General features: G+C 39.2%; 1 non-coding gene across 1 annotated transcript; it reads left to right on the top strand.

Annotated features, from left to right (window-relative positions):
- The first annotated feature begins 16172 nt into the window (after positions 1–16172).
- LOC129400482 (U6 spliceosomal RNA) lies at positions 16173–16278 on the top strand. Its single transcript, XR_008627717.1, has one exon. It is a non-coding gene; the product is annotated as a U6 spliceosomal RNA (small nuclear RNA).
- Positions 16279–17235: the final 957 nt, after the last annotated feature.

Raw genomic sequence — 17235 nt, 5'->3', positions numbered from 1 at the left:
AATGAGTGCAATCTTTCTATGTCTATCCCTCTCTTTCTGACTCATTTCACTTTACATGATACTCTCCATGTTGATCCACCTATATGCAAATTTCGTGATTTCATCTTTTCTAATAGCTGCATAGTATTCCAATGTGTAGACCTACCAAAGTTTCTACACATTAACGAGTCATCTGTTCTCTGGCACTCGGGTTTTTTCCAGATTCTGGCTATTGTAAACAGGGTCACTGATTCTTTTGAGCAGAAACTTCTTAGTTTAATTTATAGTCCTGTTTGTTTATCTCTGTTTCCATTTGATTGGTCAGTGGCATGTCATCTTTAAAAATAACTTTAGCTTCAACCGCCGAGATGTGATCCCGGGGGCCGCACGCGTGTGCGGCCTCTCCACAGCTGCACAAGCGTGAATCCAGACACAGCAAAACCTCTTTCGGCATGGGCAACAACTCCTCGCAGAATGTCTCCAGCCTGAGAACTAAGCCTCGGCCCCGTGCCCGCCCAGGAGGGGAAAGGTATTTCTCTCTCTCTCGCCTCTTTCTCTCCGGGGGTGAAGGGCGTGGTGTCCGCCATATTAAGACGACCACAGATCGGGTTTTCAAGCCTGCAATGATCCAATATCTGAAAGAAATCTCCCTGGACTTTGTGTTAAAGTACATAAATTCAAAACCGCGCGGCCGCAGACCTTATTTGTCTTCACAGTAGGTCTGAATCTAGTGGGGTACTCCTAACAACAATAGTGAGGTTTGTGTTGAAATATTGAATGTAACCAAAGTAAACAGAATATAAAATGAAACTTATCAGTTACAAGGTAGGGGGTGGGGGGGCGGGATGGGAGGTGTACTGTGTGGGTTTTTTTTTGGTGGTGGTATATGGGCACTGGTGAAGGGATGGTTGTTTCAGCATTGTATAACTGAGACCTAAGCCTGAAAGCATTGTAATCTTCCACATGGTGATTTAATAAAATAAAATTTTTATTTAAAAAAATAAAAAAATAAAAATAACTTTAGCTTCAATATCATGGAGGGTTTTGCCGACCTTGTATTCAATGTACGTTATGGATTCTAGTTTGATGTTGAGGTCTTTAATCTATTTTGATCTGACTTTTGTTCATGGTATTAGCTCGAGGTCTAAGCCCATTTTTTGTATGTGGTTGTCCAATTATGTCAGCACCATTTGTTATAGAGGCTTTCCTTGTTACACTTCACATTTCTTGCTCCCTTGTTAAAAATTAGAAGTTCATACATTTGGGATTGTGTGTAAGGATATTCAACCCTGTTCCATGGTCTGCGGCTCTGCCTTTGTTCCAGTACCATTCTGTTTTGATTGTTACTGCTTTGTAGTAGAGTTTGAGGTTGGGGAGGGTGGTGCCTCCCATCATCTTTTTCCCAAGAATTGCTTCAGCTATTTATGGGGGTTTGTTGTTTCATATAAATTTCAGGAGTGTTTGATCCATTTCTTTGAAGAATTTCATGGGTATCCTTATAGGGATCGCATTGAATCTGTATAATGCTTTGGGGAGTATTGCCATTTCAACAATATTAATTCTCCCAATCCATGAGCAGGGGATATGTTTCCATTTCCTCATGTCCTCTTTTATTTTGTGGAGTAGTGTTTTGTAGTTTTCTTTGTAAAGGTCCTTTACCTCCTTAGTTAGGCTGACTCTGAGGTACTTGATTTTCTGGAGGATGATTGTGAACAGGATTGATTTTTTCATGTCGCTTTCCTCTGTCTCATTATTTGTGATTAGGAAGGCAATGTTCTTTTGTGTATTGATTTTTCAATTTCCTGGAAAAGCTTGAGAAGAACTGCAACAGGTCCCCTTTAAATTTTGGAAGAATTTTCGACTAAATCCACCTAGATCTGGGCTTTTATTTTGGGGAAGACTTTTTATTACATTTCAATTTCCTTTATATTAATGGGTTTATTCAGGTATTCCAAGTCTTCCTGGTTGAAACATGGGAGATTATAGGAATACAGGAATTTATCCATTTCTTCTAGGTTTCTCTTGTTTCATGGCATACAGACTTTCAAAGTAGTCTTTGATGATCTTTTGAATTTTATTGATTACTGTTATGATGTCCCCCTTTTCATTTCTGATTCAGTTATTAGGGTTCTCTCTCTCTTTCTTTGTGAGTCTTGCTAGTGGTTTATTATTTTGCTAGTGGTTGCTTGTGGTTCTTTGTTTATTTTCTCAAAGAACCAGCTCTTGTTTCATTGACCATTCAGATTTTTTGAGGGGGGGGGTGGTTAATGTAATTAATCTGCTCTAAGTTTTATTGTTTTTCTTTGGCTAGGTTTGGGTTCCTTTTGTTGGTCCTTTTCTAAGATCTTGAGCTGTGAAGTCAAGTTATTTTTGTAGGCCCTTTCTTCCCTCCTGAGGAATGCTTGCAAAGCTATAAATTTTCCCCTTAACACAGCTTTAGCAGCATCCAATAGGTTCTGGTAGCTCGTGTCTTCATTCTCATTTGTTTCCAAGTATCTTTTGATTTTTTCCTTGATTTCCTTCCTGACTCACTCATTTTTCAACATTGAGTTGTTTAATTTTCAGGTGTTTGCTTTGGTTCTCAGTGTCTATGTGTGATTAGCATCTATCTTCAGCTAATCGTGGTCTGAAAAGATAGTTGATACAATTTCTATCTTCCTGATTCTATTGAGGTATGTTTTGTAACCTAGCACGTGGTCTATTTTTAAAAATGTTCCGTGTTCATTGGAAAAGAATGTGTATTCTTGAGAGAGAGAGAGAGAGAGAGAGAGAGAGAGAGAGCAAAAGGGAATGTCCTGCCACGGAGGTGGGGTGGGGTTGAGGGGACGAGGTGGGGGTTGTGGGAGGGATGCTGGGACCATTGTTGGTGAAAAATGGGCACTGGTGGAGGGATGGGTACTCAATCACTGTATGACTGAAATGCAAGTATGAAAGTTTGTAAGTCTGTAACTGTACCTCACGGTGATTCATAATAATTTTTTTGAAAAAGAACGTGTATTCTTTCTTTTGGGGGCATAAAGCCCTGTATAGATCTATTAGCCCTCTCTTTTCTATTTCTTCCTTTAAAGCCAGTGTTTCCTTGCTGAGTTTTATTCTTGTTGATCTATCCAGAGGAGATAAGGCGGTGTTGAAGTCTCCGACTGCTATTGTGTTGCTAGCAATGTCCTCCTTAAATTTTGTTAGCAGTTGTTTTAAGTATTTAGCTGGTCCCTCATTAGGTGCATATACTTTAAGGAGTGTAATTTCTTCCTGTTGTAAATATCCCTTGAAAAATAGAAAATGGCCTTCAATGTGCCTTCTAATCTTTTTCAACCTGGAATCTATGTTGTTGGATACTAGTATGGCCTCCCCAGCTTTTATTTTGAGGCAGTTGTTTGCTTGCAGAATTGTTTTCCATTATTTTACTTTGAGTCTCTGTTTGCTCTGACTGTTCAGATGTGTTTCTTGTAGGAAACAGAATGTGGGTTTCAGTTTCTGGATCTATTTTGCGACTCTGTGTCTCTTAATCGGTGCATTTAGGCCATTGACATTGAGAGAGATTATTGTTATGGAGTTTTATGACATCTTTCTGTTGGGGTTTGTTGTGATTATATGTGTTTTTCTTGTCTTACAGGAGCCCCTTTAGTCCTTTTAGGTCTGGTTTTGAGTCTATGAAGTTCCTGAGTTGTGGTTTATCTATAAATTGATGTATCGTTCCATCGAGTTTGAGTGAGAGTTTAGCTGGATAAAATATTCTTGGTGAGGAGTTCATTTCATCGAGTTTTTTCACTATATCCCACAATTATCTTTGGACTTCGAGGGTTTCCTCTGATAGGTCTGCTGTAAATCTAAGGGGTGCTCCTTTGTATGTGATTTACTTCTTTGACATTGCTTCTTGCAATATTGAGTCTCTATCCACGGCATCCATCATTCTGACTATGATATGCCTTGGAGTGTTTTTATTAGGGTCTCTATTAGCTGTCACCCTTCTGGCTCCTTGGATCGGGATGCCTGTATTCTTTAACTCTGGGAACTTTTCAGCAATGATTTATTTAACTGTGACTTTATCATTGGGGTTGCCTCCTTGTCCTTCTGGTACTCCGATGATTCTAATATTCTTCCTCTTGGAGTCATCCCCTAGGTCTCTGATTTGCCTTATAGATATTTTGAGGTCTTTTCCCATTGTTTGTTGTTGCCTGTACGATTTCTGCAGTTCATCTTCAAGCTCACTGATTCTGTCTTCGCCGGTAGCCATTCTACTGTTGAGGGCATCCACTGAGCTTTTTATTTCACCTACTGAAACTTTTATCAGTGATACTTCTGATCATAAGCATTCTTATTTCTGCTCTCATTTCTTCCTGTATTTTGTTGGCTGTCCATTCTTTCATTTCCTTCTTTAATTTTCTGGATGTGTGTCCATTGTTTCTTTGAGTTCCTTGAACATTCTCAGCATTTCATCTCGGAATTCTTTAATGGAGAGATTGTATTTGTGGGTAACCCCTGTTGAGGATTCTGGACTCTTCTTCATCCTCTCCTCATATTGGAGATTTGCGCTGTTTCTTCATGTTGTTGTGATTGTATTGAGTTAAAACCTTCCAGTTCACTAGCACTGTTCTCTCTTATTGCGGGAAAGGATTCTGGAGGAGCTCGGTAGATGGCGGTCACCTTTCTCCCCTTCTAGAATACGTCCTTCCTCTCAGACATTTTTCTGTGACTTATAATAGGCATTAGTGAAGCTTTGGAGGATGTGTTCATTTATATTGGGCTTGTACAACTTCTTGTGTACGCTTGTCTTTTGGTGAAATTGGTGTAGGTCAGTGGACTATTGTATCGTGTTTGAGGTGGCCAGAATGTTTTCCGCAGAATTAGGTGATGGAGATTGGGATGTGAATCCAGAGTGCTGGGAAGGGGGAGTTTAACTGCAGCCACACAGCAGGTCATGCCTACTCTGCTGAAACCATTCCCCTTACAGTGGAGGCCACACCCCACCTCGTCTGGTGCTAGTCCCCAGGCCCACGAGCCTGTGGAAAAGACCTATGGGGGCTAGTTGGGCGGGTGCTTGGGACAGAACTCGAGACAGGTGCTCACAGGGCTCTGTCCGACTGACCAGTGTTGGAGGAAGCGGCATGGGGCAGGGGCGTACTGACTGATGTACCTGCAAAAAGACTGGCAGCTGCACTCTAATTTTGCTATCAAAAGATTACTATTTTTGAGAACTTTAACATATTTGTTATATAGACTGCTTTAATTTCTTTGATAGCAGAATTCTTCTTATCATTATCATCAATTCTTACCAAATTCTTACCAAATCAATTCTTAACAAAATACCATGATCATTAAGGTGCTCATATTTCATTACATTGGTTGGTTATATTTACTCTCAAAGTTATTTCATGTATAGATAAGAGGAAGATTTCAAAACAAAGAGGTCTTTAGGCATGTGCTTTTTGTAAGAGTTACTTGGGTTGTTATGCATCCTCTTTTTAAATTTTTATTTTAGACACCATAGTTTATAATACTGTTAATGACAGTTTCATGAATATAATGTTCCAACAACACATCATCCACAGAAGTGTCTTCTTTCAACCTACTCCCCTTTTCCTTTTCTCTACCATGGTAGTGCTTACTCTTATAACAAGTAGTATTTTATTAAAAAATAATGTTTATTTTATTTCCTATCTTCTTTACCTGGGTTTTAAATTTTAATCTTTTTTGCTGCAGAAAAATTATTTTTAAAAACTGTAATGCATTTTCAATCCAAGACATATAAAATATAATATATACTTTCTATATCACTTGTATCACTTGTTATCCCATTGATCTTTGATTTGTTTGAGCGGGCACCAGTAACGTCTCCATTCATCCCTGTCACGTGCTAGTGTAGCCCAATGATATCTGCTCACTCCAGAAACACGAAGAGCCTCAAACCATTTATTCAGAGTTTTGATGAAGAAGTCTGACCATTTTTTTTAAGAATTTTATTTTATTGAATGACCATGTGGAAAATTACAATGCTTTCAGGCTTAAGACTCAGTTATACAATGCTGAAACAACCATCCCTTCACCAGTGCCCATATCCCACCACAAAAAAAAGCACACCTCACATCCCACCCCCCCGCACCCCCCCCGCCATGTAACTGATAAATTTCACTTTACTTTTTATTTACTATGGTTACATTCAATATTTCAACACAAACCTCACTATTATTGTTAGGAGAACCCAATAGAAAGTCTGACCATCTTGTAAGTGGGCGGCCACGTGGTCATTTGACGTCCCGTGGAATCCAGTCAGAAACAGTTCTAGTCCAGCAGTTGTCCATAAATCGCATTTTGTGTCCGGCCCATCTGATTTTTGATGTCTTGGCAAATGAGACAGCATCCCTAATTCTTGATCGTCGATGGAGGTGAGAACTCCGGATTCCTTCACTCACTTGAGTGAAACGTGATACTCTAAGTATAGCTCTTTCGATTCCTTTTTGGGATACCCAAATAGCGTTCTCATCCTGTTTTATAGGGCCCGAGTCTCTGAGGCATATGCTAGTGCAGGAAGAATGGTGGAGTTGAAATGATATGCCTGGAGCCGGAGGTTCTTCATTCTCTTGACAATTTCTTTTTTTTTTATAAGAAATATTTTATTAAATCACCGTGAAAAAAATTACAAAGCTTTCAGGTGTAAGTCACAGTCAAATACTGATTAAACCCCCATACCTTCACCAGTGCACATGTTCCACCACCAAGAACCCTAATACAACCCCTCCCACCCCACCCCCACCTAAGTAGCTAATGATATTCCCTTTATTCTCTATATACTTTGAGTACATTCCATATTTCTATACAGAACTCACTATTATTGTTTGAATATTTTCCCCAACAATCAGGCCTGCTGAATAGGCATCATCTAATAATTTCTCTTCATTGCTGAGAGTGAAGACTCTGAGTCCGTGCAGCCACGATAGCCACTATCGCAGCTGCGCGTTTTTGGGTTTCTAATATTTTAGCTCAGTTCACAGTCAAAATGCATGGCTGCAAGAAGCCGCTCTGGTGCCAAAATGGGTTAGGAGACCTCAGGATCACAGTCTTTAGGCACGGAGGGTCTGCTTCTCGTGCTGTGGCTCTGGATCATCCTTGACAATTTCTTTGACGGTCTTGAAGGCGTTCCATGCTGCTCTCTTCCTTCTGCGTAGTTCTGGCGCCAAGTCATTCCTCATGTAGAGTTCTTGATCCAGGTACAAATAGCTGCTGCATTCGGATATGTTCGTTCCGTTGAGAGCAAATGGAATGTCAGGGACTAGTTCATTTTTCATGAAGATTGTTACATACAGTAACTTCCTATATATACTTCCTATATATATATGTATGTGTGTGCATATATGTATGCATGTATATACTTCCTATAATGACAAACTGGACCCTTTTCACACAGAATGTTCTCTTCTTGGAGAGTTCCTTTCTGCACAGTTTTATACCCATAACCAGACTGCTATTACAATTTCCCCATAACAATATAGCACCTTCATTAGAAGCTCACATAGTTGTCAATTTGAACCCTTCAGATTGTTCACTGCTAGATATGGCCCCAACTTCCCTCTCCTAAACACTGATGCTTTGGTATATGTGCTTTGCTCAGAAGTTTCACTACAGTTATACATGCAGTGTGATATGGTAATGAAAATGCAGAAAGAATTCTCCAGAATAATGACCTCAGAAATTTTTCCAGTGATGGTTTTCCCATTGACAAAGAATACAAAAGCAAAATAAAAATGGGACTATATCAAACTAAACTTTGTTTTCACAGTGAATGGCATTGGGGCTAAAATGAAAAGACATCTTACTGAATAGGGGAAAATATTTTTACAAAATACACTAAAGGGCTAATAGCCAAGATATAGAAAATATTCACAAAGCTAGGCATAAACAACAACAACTCTATCAAAAATGGAGAAACTATATGAAAGGACACATCCCCATATAAGACATACAGATGTCTGGTAGACATATAAAAATTGTTTCATCACATATTAGCGTGACTCCGACTCCGAGCACATCTTTTCGATTCCACTGTTCTTCCTGCACTAATGTATGCCTCAGAGACCTGGGTCCTATGGAAACAGGATGAGAACGCTATTTGGGTATCCCAAAGAGGAATTGAAAGACCTATGCTAGGGATATCACGTCTCACTCAAGTGAAAGAAGGAATCCGGAGTTCCAACCTCCGTCAGCGATCAAGAATCAGGGACGCTGTCTCGTTTGCCAAGACATCAAAAATCAGATGGGCCAGCCACGTAATGTGATTCAGAGATGACCGCTGGATTAGAGCTGTTAGCGACTGGATTCCAAAGGACATCAAGAGACTGCATGGCCACCCACCAACAAGATAGTCAGACTTCTTCGTAAAAGCCCCGAATGAATGGTTTGAGGCTCTTCCTGTTCCTGGATATCACTGGGCTACACTAGCACGTGACAGGGACAAATGGAAACTTTACTGGCGCCCGCTCGACCAAATCGAAGATCAATGGGAAGACAAGTGATACAAGTGAAACATATTAGCAGGTATATGTAAATAAAAGTGACAATGGGATGTCACCTCACACTGTGAAAATGACAGACATTCAAAATGCTGGAAACAACTATTGTTGATGGAGATGTTTTGAAATAGGAGTGCTAATTCATTGTTTCTGGGACTCTTGTTCAGGCTCTATATAAAACAATATGGAAACTTCTTCAACATGTTAAAATAGAACTACAATATGATCTAGTGATTTCACTCTTTGGCATCTGTCCCAGGAGCACTTACACATTAAATAAAAAATACAATTTTCTCTCACTGAACTATTTTTTGATAAGTGCATTTGCCATGGGCTGGAGCAATAGCACAGCGGGTAGGGCGTTTGCCTTGCATGCAGCCGACCTGGGTTCCATTCTTCCATCCCTCTCGGAGAGCCTGGCAAGCTACTAAAAGTATCTTGCTCGCACGGTAGAGCCTGGCAAGCTACCCGTGATGTATTTGACAGCTAAAAACAGTAGCAACAAGTCTCACCGTTTTTGTTGTGAGACATTACTGGTGACCACTCGAGCAAATTGACGAACAATGGGAGGACAGTGCTACAGAGCTACAGGGCATTTGCCATTTTATTGTAATAAGCAATGCAAATTATTTTTTGTCTGCTTAATGTGCAGGTGTGGGGATAACTGTTGGTGGAACCGGGGGACAAATGATCGAGGGAAGGTCACACTGGTGGTGGGATTGGAATTGCAATATTGAATTCCTGAAACAACTGTATTATGAACAACTTTGTAAGCCATGGTATTTAAATAGAGTTAAAATATACGTGTGCAACAATGTTAGTTGCAGTGCTATTTATAATAGGTAATATTTGGAAATAAATCCAATAACCAATGACAGGTTCAGATTAAAAAATTGTGGCATGTAACCCGTGTTATTGCTTCCATTCTCTAGGCATGTTTTTCTATATAACATAGATTAGTGAGCATATGTTATATTTGTCCTTGCCCTTCTAATAAAAGATTCTTCCGTTCCACCCAAGTTGTAACAAACTGTATAATTGCATTATTCTTTATGGTTGCACAGTGTTCCATTGTGTATATATACCACAACTTTACTATCCACTCTTCTGTCATTGGATGTTGGGATGTTTTCATGCCAAAGCTATTATACTAAGTGATGAAATAAACATAGGTGCACAAAGGCCAGAGTGATAGTACAGCGGTAGCTATTTCCCTCTCACACAGCAGACCTGGTTCAATACCCAAAATCTCACGTGGCCCTCTATCACTGTCAAGAGTTAATTCCTAGCACAAGTCAGAGCATCGCCTGAGATGGGCCCAAAATAAGAACAAAGAATCAAAAACAACATAGGTGTGCATAAGTCTTTTTGAATTAATGTTTTTGCATCTGGTGGGTAGATGCCAGGTCATATGATAGCTTTATTCTTCGTTTTTGAAAGAATTTCAATGTTTTCTGTAAGAGATAAAGTAGAAACATTCCCACCAGCACTGCTTGAAAGTTACTTTTTTAAACCACATCCCTGCTAGCAAGCACAGTTATCTCTATAGGTTCTCATATATGTCATTCTTACTGAAGTGAGGTGGTATCCTATTGTTATCTTAATTTGGGTTTCCCTGATAATAAGGGGCAATGAAAATGTTTTCATGTGTTTACTGGCTATTTACTTGTTTTCCTTAGAAACGTGCCTGTTCAGCCTGAAAATCTATTGTAAAAAGCTACATAAATTGTGGTGCCTAAATAAATTTTAAAAAGACATTGTAGTATATATACAAAGTGGAATAGTATTCAGCTAAAAGAAAAAAGAAAATATTGCCTTTTCTACAAATGTGAGTGGAGTCACAGTGTGTCACATTATGTGAAATAAGTCATAGAGAGAACAAATACTGTATAACTCACTCATATATTATATATAGATAATCAAGGAAATAGACAATATTTATGATATAGAAAAATTGATCTTTGACTTCAGAACTGAGAATACCAAGAGGTAGGAGGAGAGAGTTGGGGACAAAGGAGCTGGGGAGAAGTAGACTAGCATTGACCTAAGGACAATGCTAGATTTTTTAATTTTGGTGATAGCGGAGACCTTTGTAACCAAAAGAATAAACACGAAAACCGTAAAAAACTAAGGCTCACAGAGGACTGGATCAGGACGGCCGGTGGTCAAGAAAAGGTAAAGGAAGAACAAGGACCCAGCTGGTGGCTGATCTGTTACTTTTTAAGCTTCCATTTCCCACACTCCCAACTCCGACCTCTCTCCGGAGGATCTACTCCATCCCCCTCTCTAGTCTCTCCTTCCCCATGTCTCTCTCTCTCTCTCTCTCTCTCTCTCTCTCTCTCTCTCTCAACCCCTTTTTTTGCTCAGGGCGCAATACATTGACATCACCAAAGGCACCAAAAGATCTTACAGGAAGAACAAAATGAAGCCTTCCTTGGCCTGAAAAGCACTCAGATTTACATACCAAAGACTGGGTTGGGCTGCCACATGAAATCTACATTGTCAATTGCAAACTAGGCAGCACCTGAAATCTACATCCCAAAGACTAGGCTGGGCCAGAGCCTGGAATCTACAATGCAACAATTCAAGCTTAAAAAGTTCAATAACAATAGCAGAACACCTATTCTCTAGAACAGATACTCTTTCAGCAGGACCCATCAACGATGAAATCCGATGATTGTGTTTCTCCTCTCCTTGTCCAACAAACATATAAGCATTCATAATATTAATCGTTTTGTATGGGCATAGCAAGAGACGCCTTAAACTTTTAGAATTGCTCTCCTGGGGTCATCTCAATCTCAGACTACAGTGCTCAGGCCAGATTAGTCTTTCCTATCCCTAGCAGGGTCCTAGTCTTGTCATTACTTTAAGATCATGACAGCACTTGTCCATGATCAGACTCTTAACTTATAGTTAAGAATGAGGCACTTTGGCCAGGCCCATCTCGATGCCAGGGTAGCACATAACTTACCGCTTGCCCTGGGTCCGTCTCGACCCCGTTGGGACCGTCCCTTTTAGATGGCTAGGAACTGAGGGCAACCAAGGCTACAGTCAAGAAAGCAGATGCCGGGAATTAATAATATTCAAAGCCAATTAAATACCAATTGCAAAGGCATATTAATAAATGTCTTTCTTTGTCCATACAAAAAGGACTTGCTCTGAATAAGCTATGCAAAGGACTCAAGGAGAAGAGAAAGACATTATTTACAAGTCAACAGAACACTAAGAAAGAAGCTACAAGTAAACACAGAGGAATAGGAGCACTGTGATGGGAGTAACCCCATAAACCTAAACTACCTGAAGCTATGTAATCCTACATAAAACTATTGTAACTAGGTCAACTCAGTTACAATAAAAACATTTTTTAAATTGAATTACCGGGAGTGTTTTTGATACTTCAATTTCCTGGAAAAGCTTAAAGAGGATTGGGAAGTTTTTAAGTTTTAAGTCCTCTTTTAAAGGTTTGGAAGAATTCACTAGTAAATCCATCTGGGCCAGGACTTTTGTGCTTGGGGAGACTTTTTATTACTGTTTCAATTTCTTTGATGGTGATAGGTCTGTTCAGGTATTCCAGGTCTTCTTGGTTCAGCCTTGGGAGGCTATAGGAGTCTAGGAATTTATCCATTTCCTCAAGGTTTTCATGTTTCACGACATAAAGATTCTCAAAGAAATCTCTGAGGATCCTTTGAATTTCTGTAATTTCTGTTGTAATGTCCCCCTTTTCATTTCTAATTAGGTTTATTAGGGTTTTCTCTCTCCCTTTTATTGTGAGTCTTGCTAGAGGTTTATCGATCTTCTTTATTTTCTCAAAGAACCAGCTCTTGGTTTCATTGATCTTTTGGATTGTTTTCTTGATTTCCATCTCATTAATTTCTGCTCTGAGTTTTATCATTTCCTTCTTCCTGTTCAGATTGGGCTCCATTTGTTGGTCATTCTCCAAGCTCTTAAACTGTGAGGTTAGATTACTTATGTGGGCTCGCTCTTCCTTCCTGAGGAATGCTTGTAGAGCTATGAACTTTCCTCTTAACACAGCTTTTGCTGTGTCCCATAGGTTTTGGTAACTCGTGTCCTTATTGTCGTTAGTTTCCAGTAACCTTTCGATTTCCTCTTTGATTTCCTTTCTAAGCCACTCATTGTTCAATAGTGAGCTGTTTAATTTCCAGGTGTTTGATTTCATTTTCTGTTTGTGTGTGTAATTTATTTATAATTTCAGCGCATCGTGGTCTGAGAAGATCATTGATACAATCTCTATCTTCTTAATTTCATGGAGGTATATTTTGTGGCTCAGCTTGAGAAGAATGTATATTCAGCTATTTGAGGATAAAGTGTCCTGTATATATCTACTAAATCCCTTTCTTCCATTTCTTCCCTCAGATGCTGTATATCCTTGCTAAGCTTGAGTCTGGTTGATCTATCAAGAGGTGATAAAGCGGTGTTGAAGTCTCCCACTAATATTCTGTTTCTATCGATGTTTTTCTTTGAGTCTATGAGTAGTTGTTTTAAGTACTTTGCTGGTCCTTCATTAGGTGCATATATATTTAGTATGGTTAGTTCTTCCTGTTGTACAGATCCCTTTATCAATTAGAAATGACCTTAACTGTCTCTGGTGATCTTCTTCAGTCTGAAATCAATGTGGTCTGAAACTAAGTTGGCTACACCAGCTTTTTAATGGGAGCTGTTCGCCTGTAGGATTGTTTTCCAGCCTTTGACTTTGAGCCTCTGTTTGCTCTGACTGTTGAGATGTGTTTCTTGCAGGCAGCACAATCCCGTTCACAATAGTACCTCAGAAAATCAAGTACCTTGGAATCAGCTTAATCAAAGAGGTGAAGTACCTATACAAGGAAATTACAAAACACTGCTTGAAGAAATAAAGGAGGACACTATGAAATGGAGACACATCCCCTGCTCATGGATAGGGAGAATTAACATTATCAAAATGGCAATACTGCCCAAAACACTACACAAATTTAATGCAGTCCCTATCAGGATACCCATGACATTTTTCAAAGAAATAGACAAAACACTCCTAAAATTTATATGGAACAAAAACCTCCACAAATAGCTAAAGCAATCCTTGAGAAAAAGAAGATGGATGGCGTCACTTCCCCCAACCTCAAACTCTACTACAAAGCAGTAGTAATTAAAACAGCATGGTATTGGAATAAAAACAGACCTGCAAACCAATGGAACAGAGTTGAATATCCTGACACAGACCCCCAAATATATGGCCACTTAATCTTTGACAAAGGAGCAAGAAATGCAAAGTGGAACAAGGAAAGCCTCTTCAACAAGTGGTGCTGGGGAAATTGGATAGCTACTTGCAAAAAAACGAACTCTGACCTCTGTCTAATGCCAGACACAAAAGTTAAATCAAAGTGGATTAAAGACCTCAATATCAGACATGAATCTATAAGGTTCATAGAAGAAAATGTAGGCAGAACTCTCCATGACATTGAAGCTAAAAGCATCTTTAAGGACGAAACAGCACTGACCATGCAAATGAAGCAAACATAAACAAATGGGACTACATCAAACTAAGAAGCTTCTGCACTTCAAAAGAAACAGTGACCAAAATACAGAAATAGCTCACAGAATGGGAAAGAATATTTACCCAATACCCATCTGTTAAGGATTAATATCTAGGATATACAAGATACTTGTAGAATTGTATAAGGAAAAAAACCTCCAACCCCATCAAAAAATGGGGAGAAGAAATGAACAGAGGTTTCCTCAAAAAAGGAATACAAATGGCCAAAAGGCACATGAAAAAATGCTCCACATGACTATTCATCAGGGAGATACAAATCAAAACAACAATGAGATATCATCTCCCACCACAGAGACTGGCACACATTAAAAAGAACAAAAGCAACCAGTGCTGGCGTGGATGTGGGGGAAAAGGGACGTTCTTTCACTGTTGGTGGGAATGCCGACTGGTCCAGCCTTTCTGGAAAACAATATGGACGGTCCTTCAAAGACTAGATATTGGGCTCCATATGACCTCACAATACCACTTCTAAGCATATATCCCAAGGATGCAAAAGAGCACAGTAGAAATGATATCTGTACCTATATATTCATTGCAGTACTGTTCACAATTGCCAAAATATGGAAACAACCCGAGTGCCCAGAAACAGATGTCTGATTAAAGAAACTTTGGTACATCTACACAATGGAATACTATGCAGATGTTAGGAGAGATGAAGTCATGAAATTTGCTTATAAATGGATAAACATGGAGAGTATCATGCTAAGTGAAATGAGTCAGAAAGAGTGGGACAGACAGAGGGACTGCACTCATTTGTGCAGTGTAGGGTAGCATCACATGAGGCTGACACCCAAGGACAGTAGATATAAGGGCCATGGGGATTGCCCCATAGCTGGAAGATTACTTCATGAGCGCAGGGGAGAAGGCAGATGGAATAAAGAAGGGATCATTAAGAAAATGATGGCTGGAGGAACCAGTTGGGATGGGAGATGAATGCCAAAAGTGGATAATGGACCAAACCTGATGACCTCCAGTGACTGTGTTGCAAACTATAATGCCCAAAAGTAGAGAGAGAGTATGGGGAATATTGTCTGCCTTAGAGGCAGGGGGAGGGTGGGTAAGGGAGGGGTATACCCGGGATATTGATGGCGGGGAATGTGCACTGGTGGAGGGATGGGTGTTTGATCATTGTTAGATTGTAACCAAAACATGAAAGCTTGTAACCATCTCACGGTGATTCAATAAAATTTTAAAAAATTAAAAAATTGAATTACCGGGAGTTACAAAGCTGATCATGGTCGAGTTTCAGTCATACAGAGTTCCACCACCCATTCTTCCTTCCACCTGTGTACATTTTCCACCACAAATGTCTCCAGTTTCCCTCCCTCTACCCTCTTCCCAGCCTATCTATCGCAGGTACTTTCCCAATTATCCTTCTCTTCCTATCTCTCCCCCTTTTCCCACCTTCTAGACCCCCCCCCCGCCTTTAGGGCATTATGGTTTGCAATACCGGTGCTGAGAGATTATCATGAATAAAAACATCTTTTTAGATTGGAAGAGATTACCAGATGTTTTCCTAAACAAAGAAAGGATACATTATGTATATAAACCCAGGTTACTGTATAGAAATGTTAGAATACAACTATGAAGGTAAACGACATCCTTAAAAAGAAGAGACAACTTTACTTCTTTAGAAAAAAAATCAACATTCGCTTGTAAAAAAGTAGCAATATTTGGGGAAAATATGTAATATTTAAGAGATCAATTTAAACAGAAATTTTAAATCTCATTAACATATGTGTACCAAACAATGGAGCATCAAAATATATAAAGAAATTGTTAGCAGATCTGAGGAGAGATATTGATCACAATTCAATAGCACTAGAGGACTTTATCATCACACAAACACCAATGGATATATCAACTAAGCAGAAAATCAACAACGAAACTATGGCCTTAAACAGGAAGTCGGACAAGATGGGTTGTATTTAAAAATACTAACTTCTTCAACCCCAATAAGCTGAATGCATGTTCTTCTCAGTTGCACATGAAATATTTTCTGAGATTATAACATGTTGGAATGGAAAACAAATGTGAACAAATATATTAAGATCAAAATCTTATCGAATATTTTTCAGGTACTTGATATTTTGTCAGATACAAATAGATGTTGGGAAATAAACTAAAAAATATCTTTTCTAGTGCTCGCTTCGGCAGCACATATACTAAAATTGGAATGATGCAGATAAGATTAGCAAGGTCCCGGTCAAAGATGACAAGCAAATTCGTGAAGCATTCCATATTTTTAACTAAAGCAGACCTTGGGAAAAAGAAGATGGGTGGCATCACCTTTCCTAACTTCAAACTATACTGCAAGGCAGTAATAATTCAAACAGCATGGTATTGGGCTAGAAACAGACCTGCAGACCAATGGAACAGAGTTGAATATTCTGTCACAGACTCTCACATAGATGATCACTTAATCTTTGACAAAGGAGCAAGAAGTGTGAAGTGGAACAAAGAAAGCCTTTTCAATAAGTGGTGCTGAGAAAACTGGATAGCTATCTGCGAAAAAACGAACTCTGACCTCTGTCTAACGCCAAAGATAAAAGTCAGAGCAAAGTGGATTAGAGACCTCGATATCAGACATGAGTCCATAAAATACATGGAGGAAAATATACGTGGAACCCTCCATGACGTTGAAGCTCAAAGCATCTTTAAGGATTTTCACTGCTGACCAAGCAAGTAGAAACAAACATAAACAAATGGGACTACATCAAACTAAAAACTTTCTGCACTTAAAAAAAAACAGTGACCAAAATACAGAGAGTCGACAGAATGGGAAGTAATATTTGCCCAATACTCACCTGATAAGGGATTAATATCCAGGATATACAAGATGCTAGTAGAATTGCACAAAAAAAGCTCCAACTACATCAATAAATGGGGAGAAGAAATGAACAGAGGATTCTCAAAAAAGAAATACAAATGACCAAAATACACATGAAAAAATTCTCCACATTGCTAGTCATCAGGATGGTGCAGATCAAAACAACAATGAGATATCATCTCACACCACAGAGACTGACACACATTAAAAAGAACAAAAGCAACCAGTGCTGGAGTGGATGTGGGGGAAAAGGGACGTTCTTTCACTGTTGGTGGGAATGCCGACTGGTCCAGCCTTTCTGGAAAACAATTTGGACATTCTTTCAAAAACTAGATATTGAACTTTCATATGATCCTGCAATAACACTTCTGGTA

Source organism: Sorex araneus, chromosome X, assembly GCF_027595985.1.
Source record: "Sorex araneus isolate mSorAra2 chromosome X, mSorAra2.pri, whole genome shotgun sequence".
NCBI lineage: Eukaryota > Metazoa > Chordata > Mammalia > Eulipotyphla > Soricidae > Sorex > Sorex araneus.
The sequence above is the reverse complement of the archived record's forward strand: the minus strand, read 5'-3'. Positions and strand labels throughout refer to the sequence as shown.